Source organism: Rhinolophus sinicus, linkage group LG10, assembly GCF_036562045.2.
Source record: "Rhinolophus sinicus isolate RSC01 linkage group LG10, ASM3656204v1, whole genome shotgun sequence".
NCBI lineage: Eukaryota > Metazoa > Chordata > Mammalia > Chiroptera > Rhinolophidae > Rhinolophus > Rhinolophus sinicus.
The window spans coordinates 10034876-10053996 of NC_133759.1; the positions used below are offsets into that span (position 1 = coordinate 10034876).

A 19121-nucleotide genomic window follows, 5' to 3' on the forward strand; every position below is an offset into this window, starting at 1 on the left:
GTGGTAGGTGGTGGCCATCTAACTGCAGGCCACATGAGCTGTGTGCTTCTCTGGAGAGAGACTGTCACCAAATGCTTCTGACAAAGAATGGATGCCACGCTAATGGATGCGCATAATTACCAAGGGACAGTGATTCTCCCTGCTGAATTTTGACCGTGATGGAGTGTAATCGAGTACGTAGCGCTTGGCACTACATTTTTTTTTTTTTAAATCCTCAAGTTTACATTTTCATCTTTCAGGTTACTTTTGCATTGTATCAAAAAATGAAAGTAATGAAAGGTTCTCACAGATGGAAGATAATTTGACCTTCTTTTTTCGGTCTGTCGCTGGATCAGGGGACTGTAAGGGGTAAGGCGCATGTGAATGGGCCACACTTTCTAAGCTGTGACAGGCCAAGTTTAGGAACCGGGGATGCAGGAGGCGAAATAGTGCAGGACCTCTGGGATCAGGGTGGGAGTGTGGGAGCAGCTGTTACAGGTCAGCAGGGAACCACAGGGACACTTGGGTTTGGCCAGTTTTATGCTTCCTTTGCTTGGGAACCCTCTGATGTTGCAAACTGGTGCTGAGTGTGGGCATGGTAGAGAAATCCTGTCACGTCTTGCATCATGTTTCACTGTGATAAAAATCTCTGCACTGGGCCACTCAAGAGTTCTGCTTCTTGGTGAACGTTCTATTTCTAAGCTTTGAAGCCTCACGAGCCCCTTGAAGCCAGGAAGTTTGACCGTGGGGCCTTGCTTTGTTGAACTTGGTGAGGGTTGCGTGGGCCACAGTCTCTCCCGAGAGGCCTCTGCATCCCTCACCTCGGCTGGAAATACAAAAGGGCTGTTCATTTCAGCCCTTCCTGTGGGTCTTTGCTGTCACCAGGTTTCTGGAATGAGTTTAGAGCAGAGGAAAGGAAAGAAGAGAGGTGCTTTTTGTTCCCCTCCAGGTAAGGTGCATGCATCGCAGTTGTCTGGCCAATACTCCCCCCTTCAAGCCATCAGCCTGGGGACATCTGGCCACGGTGCCCACTCTGGTGAAGGCTACAGGAATCCTGAGGTTTGTGAGGGGGAGGGAGTAGGGGAACCCACTTCAGAGTGATGGAGAAGCCCCCACCTCAGTGACAGCCTGGCTGGATGCAGTGGTTCTGTCCCACCTTTGGCATCACACCCACCTGCTTCCTCACCCCTCAAGTGCATGCCTTAGCCAAGTTGTGGTGAAAGCATATATGTTTATCAGAGTGGGCATGTACGCCTTTCTGTAATACACGATACAACCCTGCTCACAACCAAACTCATAATAAAACTCTCAGGCCGCCACCAGAGGAGAAGAATCCGTTATGACGGCCTGGAGGCGCGTTCCCAGCCCAGCCCTGAGCACGCACAGCCCCTCCTTCCCGTCATGCCCCATCCAGGCTACCTGCATGAAGTCTGAAAATTCACACCTCAGGAGCTCCGAGACAGGACTTTTGGAAAAGTTGTGAAAAAACAGCACCTACCCTGTTTTAAGTCATAATTTCAGTCTGGTACCTTCTGAATGGAAAGATAAATACTATAGGAGAGACTGGCATGTGGCCCAATTTTAGGGGCAAACGTGAATGGAATGTTAATGACTTGCCAAGAAGTAGAGAAAATCATTTGACTTAACGACATGGTATCGTCCCATCATGTCTAGAAAGCATAAGCAAGATGGTGTCTATTCTAAATGTGTTGTATATAGTTCTGATTGTTTTCCATATAAAAAGTAGGTTAAACAAGTGCTAATGCCTAATGAGCTTCCCCTGAACAAACTAAATGTCTTTTTCTTTGGGAAGTAATTTGTCAAATTATGAAATGGAAATGAATCCTTCTTCAGTTCCTTGACCCCAGGTTCTGCCTGTATGATGTACACGACCCTGTTTTGTCTCCAAGGAACCTCCAATGACTTAGCATCTCCTATAGACCATCAGTAAGGAGCTCCTGGCACCCTGTGTCATCTTTGCACCTACTCATCCTGGATCCAGCCCAAGGGAAAAGACGGAACAGCAAGCAGCCTGGGCAGAGAAGCACCAGGGCAAAACCCACACTCAGAGAGGACATCCAGCTGAGACGACAGAGTAGGGGAGCCAGGGTGAGTGCCCTAACCATTTCCCACCATCTTTCACGTTAACGTGTTTGATTCTCCTCACAGAGCTTATTGTCACCTGGAGCTATGGTCTTCCTGGCTTTACTTACTAGTATATCACAAGACTCTCCACTGGACATACGCTTCATGAGGGGGGGAATCTGGTCTGACATGTTCACCTCTGTATCTCTAGCTCCAAGAGGAATGCCTAGCATATAGTAGGTGCTCAATACATGCTTACTGAATGAGTGAATGAGAAGCAACATCTTTGTTCCATAGAGCTGCCCACTTTCCCCTCGATCTTTGTAATACCCCTGGGCTTTGCACAGAGCAGGACAGTGAGGGAGCAATTTAGGGGATTCTCATGGAAGCTGAAGGAGAACAGGTGAGAACCTAAGCGCAGAATTATGGCTAAGATAAGAGCTCTAGATCAGAAGGATGCACTAAGTATCGGGGTTAAAAGCCCAAGACCCTGGCATCGCAGCCCAGAGACAATTACTATGATGTCCCCGGTCTGCATTTTTAAGACTGTAAACCACTGCAGAAACACAGCAAGGGGAGGAGAAGGAAGTGCCGTAGAAAGCAACGAAGTTGGGCCTAAGCAAAGAGCTCATATAGAGAGGCCGAGAAGAGTGTCTCGTGTGTGTGCCTGTGGGTGTGGGGGAAACTGGTCCAGGCAGCGGAAGCCCTGAGGCCCTGGAAGACTTAGCCATGAACTTCTTCAGTTCTTTGAATATTTCTTCCAGATCCAACCATGTGTAAACATAAACCCTGACACACACATATGGTATACACATTTTCCAGAAAAACGTTTCTTTACTATTATTTAGATAGCTTAAATATTTTTGCCAATGTATGTGGCCTTTTCTTTTGTGAACTTTTATATCTCTAAAACACTTATAAAAGAGAGGAGGGGGAATGGATTTCAGGTTGAAACGGTTACTTTTCTATTTTGGAATGAGTCCCTGGATACTTTGTTAGAAAATGCCTACTGAGCGCTGAGTGTTGACACACCAGAAAGCTGAGGCCAGAGCCTTTAGCACCTGGTACCTGGGCCAGGCCTGACCCAGACCTGGAGTGACAGGACTCTGAGGTTTGCTAACTGTCTTCTACTGGACAATCCTCTTAAGGACTTAGATTACCTAAAAGAATATTGCAATTAGTGATCCAAAAATGTGTTTCCATCTAATCACGAGGAAACATCAGAAAACCCCAAATGAGGGACATTCTCTGTTCTCTTAAAAAATGTCAATGTTATGAAAGACAAGACAGGCTGAGGAACTATTTCAGATTACAGAAGATAAAAAAGACATAAGGACCAGATACAATGAGCACTACTGGACCAGATCCTTGAGCAAGGGAAAAAGAAATTACTTTAAAGGGTATTATTGAGACAAATGGCAACATTTGGATATGGATTGTGATACTATATCAACACAGTCCACACAGTAATTTTATATCAATATTAAAGCTCCTGAATTGGATAACTGCAGTTGGTTCCGTTTTCAGGAAATACAAGCTGAAATATCTAAAGATACTCTCAAATGGTTTAGGAAAGACTGTATGTGTATACAGAGGGTATCAAAAAATGTATACACATTTCAAGAAAGGAAAAAACTGTACTAAAATTGTAATACTCAATATATACCGATAACAAAAGATGAATACAAGTCACGTTTGACTTTTGCAATTACAAGAGGTGCTCAAAGTGGTTCCCATCAGTGTCTTTTTTTAAGAAGGCAGAAAAAAGTAATATTTGAAGTAACTGACCTTACATTTAATGTTAATTTATCATGGTATTTCTTTAAACTCCAATATTATACGAGCCCAGTAATTACTTCATATATTACATAATTTTAAACTGATTCTTAATTTTCTGTGTCTTGCTGAAAAGCTGCTTTGGAAGGAAAAATGATATTTTTATTTTATATGGAAAAGGGTAAAACAGATGGTTTATACTTTTCTTCCAACAGTATAATGTGACAAATCACATAATGCCCTTTGGCTTTTTAAATTAAATCAGAAAAGTAAATTCCAAGTAGTTAATCAGAGGTTCTTCCTGCTCCTGCCCCTAATTGGTAATTTTGGGGCCTGGGGTGGCTTGGGAAGCCTGCCTCTCTCTTATAATGTTTAGTCATCAAGGTGTATTCACTTGTAGCAAGCAAAGTCATCACAAATGTTGCCTATTTGCCACTGTCATACTCTTTCATCCATTCAAATGGCAGATGATCCAAAGGATACACATAAGAATATTTTGCTTGGCACATGGCCTCAAAGTTCTAAGTTTAGGTATTCTATTTTTGCTTCTTTCTCAGCTGGGATTAGTTACTAAGCAACGGAAGTATTTAATTTCATTTGCTAATAGTTACATTTTAATAGAAGTAGCCAGTGTCCGTGAGCAATGCTGCCAACACGGAACAAACACAGCCCCGGCACCCAGCCTTCCTGGGGCGGTACTGCACACCACTTCCTTCCAGCTGTAGACACACACCCCTCGTACTCTTACATTCTACTGGACTTTCCTGGGCAGGAAAAGGGATGTCTCTTTTGGATTTATTTATAGAAACAATATTTTAGTGATTTATTTTCCTCACTCAGAAAACTACCTGTTTGGGGCATCCTAAACCCTCTTTCAGACTTTTGGTTCAAGATGGCAGACCAAGCACATGTGTTTTCTTCCCATAACCAAGAAAGACAAATAAATCCTTAATAGCATTGAAAAAGCACCATTAGTGCCCCAGCTAGACTGATGAATTTCTGGAGGACGAAGCAGGTAGGTCAGCTTGACAGAAAAACTAGAAGAGCGTAAACTGCTCCCCTAACTAGCCCATTAGGAGTCTTAGCCAAGGTCAGAGAGTCTTCCCAAAGGTGTGTGGGAAAAACTCTGAATTTGGAGAGAGGGCAAAACATGGGGACACTTGTGAGGGAGATTAGTTACAAGTCTTCCCTATACACCTGAACCATGCCTTCCTGCCCCTTCCCCAAGTAGGTGGAAGACAGATGTAATGCTATGAGAGTGGCTGTTAAAGAACAACATTAGTCAGGGAAGAGCTCAAGGTACCTCATGAGACAATGCAGGGGGTAAGGAGAAGAAGAGAGAAATGCGGCTCTTCCAGGAGGGAGCTGTGGGAAACTACTCAACCTCAGGGCACAGCTTCCCTCTGGGGGCCCCCAGAACTGACATGTAGTTCTTAGCCATCCCTCCCATTCAGAAGAGAGCTGTAGCGGAAACCAAGGCACATGATTGCTGGAGAAATACGTGACAGCTACCAACACCAATCCACACATTTTGTATTTTAATATGAGTGGACAAGCAAGAATTATGAGATATTTGAGGAAATTACTTGTACCATAAAGATAAAAAAAATAACCTGAACTGGACTCCAATGCAGAGAACTGGACTCCAATGTGGAGAAGTTACACCTTGTCAGACATGCACACACAATTGCTACTGTGTTTCCCTGCAAATAAGACCTAGCCCGACAATCAGCTCTAATGCATTTTTTGCAGCAAAAATTAGTATAAGACCCGGTCTTATTTTACTATAATATAAGACCGGGTCTTTATGATATAATATGATATGATATAACATAATACCGGGTCTTATATTAATTTTTGCTCTAAAAGATGCATTAGAGCTGATTATCTGGCTAGGTCTTATTTTCAGGGAAAAAGGGCATCTTCAGAGGGATACTGCATTGATAAAACAAGAACAGGCTACTGTGAAAACGAGTTCGAGGATAAGTATGAATCTTGGAAATTTGTTCAAGGGTAGGTTACAAATTCTGATTAAAATGATAGATTCCTGTGTCTATGAGTTTCTGTTTCTCATTTGTTTGTCTTGTTCTTTTGTTGTTTTTGGTTTATATACCACATATCAGTGAAATAGTTTAGTGGTTACCAGAGGGTAAGGGGGGTGGGGGTGGGAGATGAGGGTAAGGGGGATCAAATATATGGTGACGGAAGTAGAACTGACTCTGGGTGGTGAACACACAATGGGATTTATAGATGATGTAATACAGAATTGTACACCTGAAATCTATGTAATTTTACTAAAAATTGTCGCCCCAATAAATTTAAAAAATAAATTTTAAAAAATGATATATTCATATCAATGCTGAGAATTAAATGTTCTATTTTAACAACTAAAGAATAGGATGTAGAGCTTTTAGAGGATCAAAGGAAAAAAAGGAAACACATTGAGTCTTGCTATAAAGAACAGGGAGAGAAATGAGGAACATGTTAAGTAGAAAATGAAAATAAATGACAGGGATCATTCCAAACATATCAATATAACAAATATAGCTAGTTTAATTCTCCTATTAAAAGACTAATGTTCATATGGGAACTACATAGAACTGAGCTATATATTTACAAAAGACTTTAAGTGACACAAAACAGAATGACTGGAGATAAAACCTACTGTTACAAAAAAGAAAGCAAAAAATGTAGTATTAATAATGGACAGAAGTGGAATCCAAAGCCAAAAGTAAGGCAATATTTTATATAGATTAAAGATACAATTTAGAAGATAATAATAGTCAAATCTTTTTTACTGAACAATGCAGCATGCAACTATGTAACAAGTGTTAGAAATGCAAGCAGAAACTATTAAATCCATGATCATATTGGGAAATTTTAGCACTTCATTCTCAGAAATCGACAGATCAAGTAAACAAACAAAAAAATGTAAGACTATAGATGATTTGAATACACAATCATCAGGCTACATAAATTTCACATTTAAATTCAGTTCCCAACTAAAAGGAAACATGTTGAAATTTCCATGTAACACTTAAAAAAATCTGACCAAATATTTGGCCACAAATAAAATCTCAATAAAACCCTCAAAAGGTCAATACTACAGGCCTTTTGGACTCTAACACAGGAGTAATTTATAAAAGAAAATCAAAGCTGAAATTAGAGACCACATAGCAATGAGTGATAATGAGAGCACGCAGTTCGCAATCTACAGGGTGCATCAAAGAGGGGCTCCAAGTTTAAGATGCATTTAGAAAACAAAAAAAGATCAGAAATGCACTAAACAAGGATCTCAAGACAATTTTTTTAAAAAGAGCTAAATAAAGTAGAAGAAAGAGAATCAATAAAGGTAACAGCAGGAACTGATGAAATGGAAAAAGAAGTCGGTTTGATTATTAAAACCAAAAGATGTTTAGATACAAATAAAAGAGAAGAGTCTGATAAAAAATAAATAAAAACAAAGAATAATAAAGAGGGTATAACTACAGATACGGATTTTATTTCAAAATTAGAGACTATATGCAAAGTCCAATAAATTTGAAAAAAAAAAATTTGAATATAGAAACAAAATAATTTTCTGGGAACACATATATACGCTACTAAACTGAATCAATAAGAGGCAGAAAACCTAAGAAGACCAGTAACTATAGGAAAAGGAAATTGAACAGTTGGTCACAGATCCCTCCACTTACAACCCCCATCAACCAGGTCCCAGGTCCAGATGGTTTTACTAATCGCTAATTTTTTTTTTTTTAATTTTAACAACCTTTAAAGTTTAAAGTATATATTAATTTGTGTGCTAGACTGCTATAGAACACAGAATATCTAAAGATTGTCAATTTAGTCTACAAAGCTAGTATAACCTAGATACCAAAAATGGATATGATGGCACAAAAATAGCAGAGCAAAAACCAGAGTTCAGTAACTCAAAATGTCTACAAAAGCCAAGCAGAACATTTAAAAGGAAGATAGTTAATATTTCATAGGAAATTTAGTATTAATTTAAGGGAGTGCTCTAGGGCAGCATGGAGAACATATGTACCATCTAAGAGGTCAGCAGCAGCAGGGTTTAGCAGCACAATCTTATTAATACATACATAAGCAAAAATCCTAAATATGATAAATCGAAATTGGTAGTGTCTTAAAAGAATAACATACCATGACCTAAAACGGTTTATCCCATGACTGTAAGGCAGACTCAACAGTAGAAAAAATCTTTTACTATAATTCAACTCATTAATAGATCAGAGGAGAAAAATCACATGATTAGCTGGATAAATTCAGTAAAGGCATTTAATACAACTACGCATCCATTCTTAATAAAAAAAAAAAAATCCTAATAAGCTAAGCTCAGAGAAAACAATGATAAAGGATATAAACAGAAACCTACACAACAATCTACTTAACACTGAAAGGTTAGAAGAGCAGGATGGCTGCCCATCATCACTGCTAATCCGCAGAAGATCAGGGGTCTTGGGCAAGGCACCGACTAGGAAATGAAGTGAGGTATAAATATTGCAAAGGAAGAGAAAACATAGTTATTTTCAAAGTATGGGATTGTCATCCTCCAAAATCCAATACCATCAACTTGAAAAATGGTAGCACTATTAAAATTGTTCAGTAAGGTACCTAGACACAGAATATCTTTACCTGTTCTATATCCTCACATCATAGAGATACAGAGGTGAAAAGTGGATAGAAGAAAAAGACTGGCTATGGACCTTGGGCTCTGAAGAATGACATAGTGGTGAGTTTCCTGGTTTTTCTTTTTGTGTCATATATCTCAGATTTGTAGGCAAAGAAGCCAACAACCTGGATATACCAACAGGCAGTCAAAAAGAGCCAACAAAAGGCTGCTCTTTATAGCCAGGAAAGGGGCATCCTAGGAAGACAGAAAACTTTTAGACAATGACCACTTCACTCCAGCCTACCACCACAGATGGGGATGACCCACCCCAATCCACACCAAGACCAAAGGGGAAACCCAGACTTTCACCTTTGCCAGGCTGTCATAAGTACCTGAATATCCTCCACTCCCATCCCTGCAACAGTAGAGTCAGAGAAGGTTGAGTAGGGAGCCTGAACTTCCACCATCACCCAGCAATAATGAAGTACACCTCTTCCTCCATGCTGGCGTGGTGTCAGGGGAGGCCTAGTGGAGAGTCAGGACTTTCAACAGTGGAATGAGGTAAACCACACTCCCAAACTGAGGTGTCAGTGCAGGCCATGTGGAGAGCAGCAATAAGATACTCATATCCTTCCCAGCCAGTGTGGTATCGGGCTTATTGTGGAAGTGAGACTCCTACACTTGCTAAGCAATAATGAGGAACTCCTCCATCCCTTGGGTGTCAACAGAGGTTGAATGAAGAACCTGGACTTCTACACCCACAGTAACAAGGCAGTGCCATCTCTTCCCCTCCTGGAGCAGCGTTAGAGAAACAGAAAGGGCTTTAAATAAGTTTCAGAGTCTCACAATACCCTAAATGTCCAGGTTTCAATCTAAAATCACACAACACCAAGAAGCAGGAAAATTTCAACTTGAATAAATATAAACAACCAATAGATGCCAACATTGAGATGACAGAGATGTTAGAATTATCTGGTAAAGATTTTAAAGTAGCCACATAAAAATGCTTCAGCAAGCATTTAGGAACATTCTTAAAACAAATGAAAATACAAGTTCTCAGCAAAGAAATAGAGACATAAAGAAGAACCAAATGGAAATTTTAGAACTGCAAAACATATTAATTGAAATAGAAAACTCAGTGGATAGGCTCAACAGCAGAATGAATGGGATAGAGGAAAGAATGAATTAAAGATAGAAAAATAGAAATTACCCAATTTGAACAACCCAATCTGAACAAGAGAAAGTGGAAAAAAATTAACAGGGACATGTGGGATTATAACAAAAGATCTAGCAGTCATGTCTTTGAAGTCCTGGAAGGAAAGGAGGAAGACAGTAAGGTTGAAGTCCTCGAAGAAATAAGAGCTGACAACTCCCCAAATTTTGGCAAAAGACACAAATTTATAGATTAAAGAGGCAGAGTGCACCCCCAATGGGATAAATCTAAAGAAATCCATAGCAAGACACATCATAGTCAAACTTCTGAAAATTACATTTATAAATCTTGATAGTATCAAGATAGAAGTGATACTTTAAGGGAAAGCAGAATGACAGTAGATTTCTCATGTGAAACCATGGAGGCCAAGAAGAAACTAGCACAACATTTCTCAAGTGCTTTTCAAAGATTTGTCAACTTCAACTTCCATACCCAGTGAAAATATTCTTCAGGAATGAAGGTCAAATCAAAACATTCTCAGATGAAGGGAATCTAAAAGAATTTGTTATCAGAAAACAAATCCTATAAAAAATGGATAAAGGAAGTTCTATAAATACAAAGGAAATGAAAAAAGAAGGAACCTTAGAATATCAGGAGAAAGAAAAATGGAAAGAATTAGAATATAGGTAAATACAATATATTGTCCCTCTCTCTTGAATTTTATAAATTATGTTTGATGGTTCAACAAAATATAACACTGTCTGATGTGGTTCTAAATGTAGGTGAGGAAATATTGAAGACAATTATAAGCAGGAGAGGGTAAAAGCGTGTACAGGCAAATAGGTTTTTTTATACTTCATTCAAACTGGTAAAATGTTGATACCAATAGACTGTGATAAGTCACACACACACAGAACACACACACGTACACATACACACGTATACATACATACATACATACTTATAATGTAATACCCAGACAAACCACTAAAAGTGTATTTAAAAAGGCACACTCAAACCCACTATAGATAAAATTGAATTCCAAAACATGTTCAAGTAAACCTACAGGAAGACAGGAAAAAGAAAACAGAGAAATGAAAAAAAAGAGAGTACAAACAGGAAAGAAAAATAAAATGGCCAACTTACATGCTAACGTATATTTATATTAAATGTACATGATCTAAATACACCAATTAAAAGTCAGAGATTGGCTGAGTGGATAAAAAACATGACCCAACTATCTGCTGTCTACTGGAAACTCACTTCAAATATAATGACAAAGGGAGACTAAAAGTAAAAGGAGGGAAAAGGTATATCATACAATCATTAATCAAAAGTCAGCAGAACTGGGGCATCCCAGTTTCAGGTACCCCCTCTCATAAGAGAGCTGTACTTTCGCTTTAATAAAAATCTTTGCTCCTCTACCTCTCAAAAACAAACAAACAAACAAAAGTCAGCAGGAGTGACTACATTGATATCAGGTAAAGAGACTTCATAGCAAAGAAAACTACCCCAGACAGAGATAGATATTACATAATAATAGAAGGGTCAATCCATCAAGAAAACACAGTGAATTCCAACTGCGTATGCACCAAACAAAGAGCAGCAAATATAAGAACCAAAAATAATAGAACTGAAAGGAGAAACAGAGAACTCTACAATTCTAGTTGAAGACATCAACATGTTTATCTCAAAAGCTGTAGAAAAACTAGACACAAAATCAGCAAGGATATAGAGAATCTGAACAATATCATTGATCAACAAGATCTAATCAACATTTATAGAACACTCCACCTGATGATAGCAGCATACACATTCTTTTCAAGTGCCCATAGAACATATACAGAGAGTAACTAGCTAGAGACAAACCTCAACAAACTTAAAAAAAAAACAAAAAGTCAAAACTATACAGAGTATGTCTCTGACCACAGTGAAAATTCTCCAAATACTTGGAAACTAAAGACTTCTAAGTGATCCATGGCTGAAAGAGGAAGTCTCAAGGGAAATAAAATATATAGAACTGAATTAAAATGAAAATACAACATTTATCAAAATCTGTGAGACACAGCTAAAGCATTGCTAAGAGGGAAATATGTCACACTAAATGCTTATTTTAGAAAGGAAAAGTCCCAAATAATAATAATCTAAGCTCCTACCTAAAGAACCTAGAAAAAGGAGAGCAAAATAATCCCAAGGCAAGTAAAAAAAAGGATACAATAAAGAGCAGAAACCAGTGAAGTTGAAAATGGAACAATAAAGGAAATAAGAAACAAAAATCTGGTTATTTGAAAAAGATCAAGAAAATCAACAAATCTCTAGCAAGACTGACAAAGCAAAAAAGAAAGAAAACAAAAATTACCAATATTACGAATTAAAACTGAGGATATAACTCCATACCCCCAAGACATCAAAAGGATAATATGGGATTACTATAAACAATTCTACATACATAAATTTGATAACTTGGATGAAATGGACCTATTCCTTAAAAAACAAACTAACACAAACTCAACCAATAGGAAATAGATAATTTGACTAGCCCCATAAGTATTAGGGAAATTGAATTTATAATTTCAAATCTCCCAGAAAAGAAATCTCCTGGTTTCCTAGGAGAATACTACCAAAGAAGAATTAACACCAATTGTATACATTCTCTTGCAATAAACAGAGGAGGAGGAAACACTTCTCAACTTATCTGATGAAGCCAATATTATCCTAATACCAAAACCAGACAGGGACAGTATAAAAAAGAAAATTACAGATCAATATCTTTCATAAAAATAGATGCAAAACTCCTTAACAAGACATTAGCAAATAGAATTCAGAAATACATAAGAGGAATTATACACCATGTGTCTTTACTTCATCCTCCATCATGACAACGCTCTGTGGTTGTCACTTCTGGTGTATGGCAACTTCTGTCAAATAAAACATTATGGTGTGTCCTCATCCACCTTATTCACCAGTTCTGGCACCATGTAACTTCTGGCTCTTCCCCAAAGTCAAAATTACCATGAAAGAAAAATGTTTTGAATCAATTCAGGACATCGAGGCAGCCACAACAGTGCAACGAAAAAGGCACTCACGAAAAAGGACTTCCAGAACTGCTTCAGAAAGTGGCAAGAATGATGGGATAAGTGTGTTTGAAGTGAGGGGGATTAAAGGCCATATGTCTTTTACTGTAATACATTTTTTAATTTAAAAATTCACCGTATTTTTTTGTTCATACTTTTTACTTCATGGTGAATGCTTTCCCCATAAAATGGGACAAGGCAAGGATGTCTGCTTTCACCACTCCTGTTCAACATAGTGCTGAAAAGTTCTAGCCAGTGCAATAAGGCAAGAAAAAGAAATAAAAGGCATAAAGAATAAAGAGGAAGAAATAAAACTGTCTATATTTTTAGATACCATAAGGTTATGTAGAAAATTCCAACAAATCTGAACAAAACAAAAACAAAGAATTAGAACTTGTAAAGCAGTTCAACGAAGTCACAGAATACTAGAGAAATATAATAAACATACAGAAATCAATTGTAGTTTTCTATGCTAGCAATGAGCACATGACTGCCAAATTTTTAAAAAATACAATCCCATTTATAACTGCTCAAAGACCAAAAAGAGAAATACATGTAAATCTAACAAAAGTTGTACAGAACTTGGATCCTGAACACTACAAAATGCTAATGAGAGAAATCAAAGATCTAAAGAAATGGAGAGCCATACTGTGATCATAGATTTGAAAACTCAACATAGTAAAGATGTCAATTCTGCCCACATAGATACAGATTTAACACAATTTTTAACAAAATCCCTGTTTTGCAGATATAGACAAGATTATCCTAAAATTTTAATGTAAAGACAAAGGTACTAGAATAGCTAAAACAATTTTGAAAAAGAATAAAGTAAGAGGAATCAACTGATTTCAAGACTTATTATAGAGAGATAGTAACAAGGCTGTGTGGTGTTGACAGAGGGAGAGACACATAGATTAATGGAAAGAATGGAGAACTCAGAAATAATTCCACATTATTGCCCAACTGATTTTTGGCAAATGTGCAAAAGTAATCCAGTGGAAGAAGGATAGCTTTTTCAACAAATGGTGCTAGAACAACTGGACACCCGTAGACAAACAAAAAAAAAACACGAATTCATCTTTAACTTCACATCTTACATAAAAATTTACTCAAAATGGATAATAGACTTAAATGTAAAACTATAAAACTTAGAAAAAACATAGGAGAATATTTTTGGGGTCTGGGGTTAGGCAAAGGATCCTTAGATATGACACGACACCATAAAGGAAAAGAAAGTTGATGATTGTACTTTAACAAAATAAAAAACTTTTGCTGTACAGACTGAGAGAAAATATTTAGAAGCCATATACCCCACAAAGGGTTATTATCTAAAATATGCAAGGAGCTCTCTGAACTCAATACTAAAATAACAAACAATCCAATTAGAAAATGGGCAAAAGACATGAATGGACAGACATTTCACTGAAGAGGATATATGGATAGCAAATAAGCACATGAAAAAATGTTCAAGACAACTATCCATTAGGGAAATACAAATTGAGACCGTGATGAGATATCACTACACACTGGTTAGTACAGATAAAATTAAAAATAGTGACTTCACAAGGTGCTGGAGAGGACATGGAAAAAATCATACATTGCCTTTGGAAATGTGAATGGTATAGCCACTCTGGAATACAGTTTGGCAATTTCTTAGAAAGAAAAAAAAACCTTATACTTGTCATATGACCCAGCAACTGTACTCCTGGGCATTTGTCCCAGAAAAATTAAAACTTATGTGTGCGTGAAAACTTGTACACAGTTGTTTACAACAGCTTTGCTTATAATAGCCCCAGACTAGAAACCTAAATATCCCTTCATAGGTAAATGGTTAAACTATGTGCATCCTATATCATGGAATATATACTTCACAATAAAAAGGGAAAAACTATTAATACAACAACTTGGAAGGATCTCAAGGGCATTATGTTGAGTAAAAAAAGCCTATTAGAAAAGGTCACATCTTACACAATTCCATTTATATAACATTCTCAAAATGACAAAATTATAGAGGTGTACGGGTTAGTGGTTGCCAGGGGTTAGAGATGGTGAAGGAAAGTGGGGGGTGCACGAAGCAGATCTTTGTGGTGATAGATAGCTCTGCATCTCAATTGTGGTGACAGTTACACAGATCTACACATGTAGATTTTTGTATGGTAGGTTTTAATAATGTACTATAGTTACATAAGACGTAACCACGGGGAAAAACTGGATAAAATACGCACAGGACCTTTCTGTGCTTTCTTTGAATCTTCTGGTGAATCTGGAATTACTCTGAAATAGAGTTGTTTTTTTATTGTTGTTGTTTTTTAAGTTATGAAAGGTTAGAGTACAAACTCTCTGAGATCAGGAACTTTACCAATTCTTTGGTGTTGTATCCTTAGCAACTAAACAGTGCCTCACTCCATAGTAGGTACTCAATTAATATGTGGAAAGTGGATGAATACTTAATAGTATAACAGAGTCCCATTTTGGTTTTTGTTCGTAAAGACATGATGTTATATACACGGCGAATGTCTGAAAACATCGACACTGAATGGTGAATGGTGATGATTTCCAGAGAGGGACAGAGACAAAGTGAGGTAGAAGTGAGGTGCATTTTATAAACAATGCAGAAATACACAGAGTAAAAAAGGGTACGTTTTCACTCACGTCTACCTCCATCATTCTAAAAGAGGGTAGTCCCCATCTTAATGATTTTTAAAACCAGTAATAGATGCTTACCCCGAGAAAAGTAAGCATATACATATATAAGGTCATATCCCTCATGTCTTTCTTCTGCTGTCCTGAAACACAGCAAGAGGAGTCTTGTGGCATAAACACATGGCACTGAGTGAGTGACGGCAGTCACTCATGTACAGCCCACAGCAAGCCATAGTTTCCAGCTGTAGTATCGCCCTGCTTTCCAGGTTGTCTCTGAATAGACACCGGTCAACCTCAGGGTGGAAAATCCATGTAACTTATGAAACAAGTCCAGGTAGCTTTAAAAATTCTTAAAATGGGGTGGCTAGATGGCTCAGTTGGTTGGAGCATGAGCTCTTGGCAACAGGGTTGCCGGTTTGATTCCCACATGGACCAGTGAGCTGTGCCCTCCACAACTAGATTGAAAACAACGGCTTGAGCTTGGAGTTGAGCCACCTGTGGGTAGCCCACTGGCCGGTTGGCTCAGTGGTTAGAGCGCGGTGCTCATGGCACCAAGGTCGCTGGTTCAAGTCCTGCATGAGCCAGTAAGCTGCACCCTCCACAACTAGATTGAAAACAATGACTTGACTTGGACCTGATGGGTTCCTGGAAAAACACCTTGTTCCCCAATATTCCCCAATAAAAAATATTCTTTAAATAACTTATAAAAATTATGTAAAGAATATCTACCTATTTGAGAATCCATCTCTCTTCCCAAGTCCCCTTGCCTTTCTGTCAGGAGGCACAGTGCAAGACATTTTAAAAGCATCATCTTAACTGATAGTGGTCTTTTAACTAATGAGTTGCCCTCTGCAGGTGGTGATGTGAATTCCCATTGCCATTAGGGCAAAAGCACTGAAAAGTTATCTGTTATATTATTAATTTCCCTTTCAACTCCGTTCTGCTAGATCATGGCTTGAATGAGCCTATTTTAGGGCAGCCTTGTCCCCATGTACGAATAGGCCACAGCAGACAGTGAAACCTTAATTAATAACATTTTAATTTTACATGATATCATAGAGTGCGTTAGGCTTTTCAGGGTGCCTTCACCTACATTTCTTTGAAACCACATAATAGCCCTCTGAGGTAAGCAGTATAAAAACAATCCCAAGAAATGAAATATTATACCTAGCATTTCATGTTTAGACAGTGGATGAGTCAGAAACTGAAGCAGAGAGTTCAACCTCGCACCGTACCATGCTTTTATGTATCCTGGAAGGCCTACTGGTGGGAAATTAAACACATTACTTGTTACAGTCTTAAAAAGAAGGAATGCCTAATTGCAATAATGGCTGTTTCACTTTGTTCTTCCTGCTTCACATCACACCTCAACTTTCCACCTGTTTTTCTCCTGAAATGTAAATTTAAAAACTTGGTAGATATTGAGTCAATACTCAAGACCTACTGTAGCAATTTAGACATCCAACATTCTAGTTGTGGAAGAGCTGTACTCACTTTCTAAAGAAATACGGCTGGGATAATTCTAGCATAAAAGGAATCTCCTGGCCCCCAAAACATCCTTAATTAAAAAAAAAAAATTGTAATCTTTTACAAAGCAAAGCCAACACATCCTTGATTTAGAAAAAAAAAAAAAATCTAGTGAAGTACAAGAAACTAACTACATTAGAATCGTGAAATCTTCGCTACCATGGTTAAAAGCCAGCCGTTTTAACCAGTTGGACAAAGAGTGTAAAGTCACATAGGGCATAAAGCTTTAAACCATTTTCTTGGTGAGAAACACGACTATTAAAGGTTGTGCCAGCTGCGGAGGGCAAATGGAACTGCAAAAGGAAATGTGTCAAAAGAAAAATCAATGGGAACAGTATGAAAAACCTGGAGGTTCTACCACATGAGTGGGGACTAAGACGCAGGCGGTATAATTCCAAATGCAAGTTCTTCAAAGCCATCTCTGTGATCAGTGGTTCTCAAACTTGGCTGCACTACGGAGTCATGTGGGCTGTTTGGTAAAGCACCAATGCCTGGGTCCCCACCCCGAGACTCAGGTTAACCGGTATGGTGCCAGTCTGGGAAGAGGGTTTCTAAAAGCTCCTCACCCCCAACCCCTGTAATTCTAATGGGCACCAAGGTTTCAGCCCCCTGAACTCTAGTTGCTACAGATCAGGGGTGTTCTTCACACCTCTCTATCCTGTACCTCGCCCTGAGCTTATCACAAACCTAGAGACCACGGAGAGGGGAGAGTATGAGAGCTTGAGGGCCAGCCTTCCCGGGAGGGGGAAAGGTGTTGTGAAGCATCCTGGGGAACCCCGAACACTGGCAGCTCCCTGGGGTTCAGCCTTCCCAGAGGAGTTATAACCTTGAGGCAAACTGGAAAACGGAAGTGTCCTCTCTCGTGGGGACCAGCTGCAAGGTGGGAAACGAGCTAAAAGTGAGATGCTTATGGTTTCTTTTTAAGTTTTAGAAACCCCCTTTCATTTTGTTTTTCAGGAATAAAAAGCAAATGATAGTTGACAAGGGTTAGCAGTTCATCACTACCCAATCTGGATTTGGGAAAGTCAGCCTTGCAGTTAATCGCCAAGAATTACATTTTCCCACATTGACCTGGCGAGAACGTTTGCAACATCATGGCTTAGACACCTTTCTTTTCAAATCCAAGCGAATTAGGATGAAGGGAGGAACCATCTTTTTGTCTTGCTACCACTGAGTGAATTCTGACCCTTTGGTCAAAGAACCAAAACACTGCATATCCCCCAAGCAAAACAACAACAACACCTGAATGGAGCAAGAAAGAAGGGGAAGACACATGGAGGAAGGCAGTAAAACCACCACAGCTAGCCCCCAAAGGCCGTTGGAAAAAGCTGCCTCTGGAGGGGATAAACTTCAAACGTTTTAGACCCGGCCCAAGGGAAACAGGAGTGGAAGGTCAGGGACAGACTCAAGTGAGAGCTGAGATCAGCATCATCTGACTTAATTATTTAAGAGAGAAATTGTGCTTCTGATTAGGACCTTCAAATACAAAGGCAGACATCACCAAAGCTTTCATCTCATGCTTTTCCCCCTCACCTCTTTTCCAGCAGTCACTAAGAAACAGGCAAGCAGAGGGAACAACGGCAGCCCACAATCCTGACCGTCACCATTCAGGCTGATGACCTGGGAGCTGCCCTCACCTTCCTCTTAAGAACCCACGGAGCCTTTTAGAACTCACTGTGCATCTAGAAGGAGACGTTTGCACAGCTCCACAGTTGATTTCACCTCTTCCAATTAAGTATGACTATTGTAGTTCTTTCTCTGATGCATTATTCACTGAGCATTAATCCCCTTAAAATTGGCCTTTGCAGGGAAATGTTGTTTTTTAAAAATCAGCACGTGTTTAATAAAGGGAACGGGTCCTGGCGTTGCTGATGGGCCAGCAGCTTCACAAGGCAAAGCCGTGGGCCTCCGGCTTCTCTGCGCCTGTGCCCTCGGCCCCTGTCTCTGCCACTCGGTGAAATACATTTTCTGCCTCTCACGGCTAAATAGACTCTCTTCAAAAATGGAAGTTAATCCTTGGGCAACGCAAAGTTAAACCGCCCGAGGGAGAATTAAATATTTCAGAAGAGAACGTGGTAAAAAATGGCAACTGCTATTTTCGATTCTTTGAAAATTTAAGTAGAAGAGCAAAAAATAGAAAGCAGCTTGTACTTGGTACACCAGATCTAAGTTCACTTTTGTGAGATTTTTCGTGTAGGGAGCCAGTGAAAACAGCGACATGCTAGAACACAAAAGAGGGGACCTGGCCCCTGGG

At 39.0% G+C, this 19121-nt stretch overlaps 1 long non-coding RNA gene across 1 annotated transcript in view; it reads right to left on the minus strand.

Moving 5' to 3' along the window:
- The window catches only part of LOC141567169 (uncharacterized), a 100889-nt gene that overhangs the window by 4313 nt on the left and 77455 nt on the right, over positions 1 to 19121 (minus strand). The window lies entirely within an intron of this gene.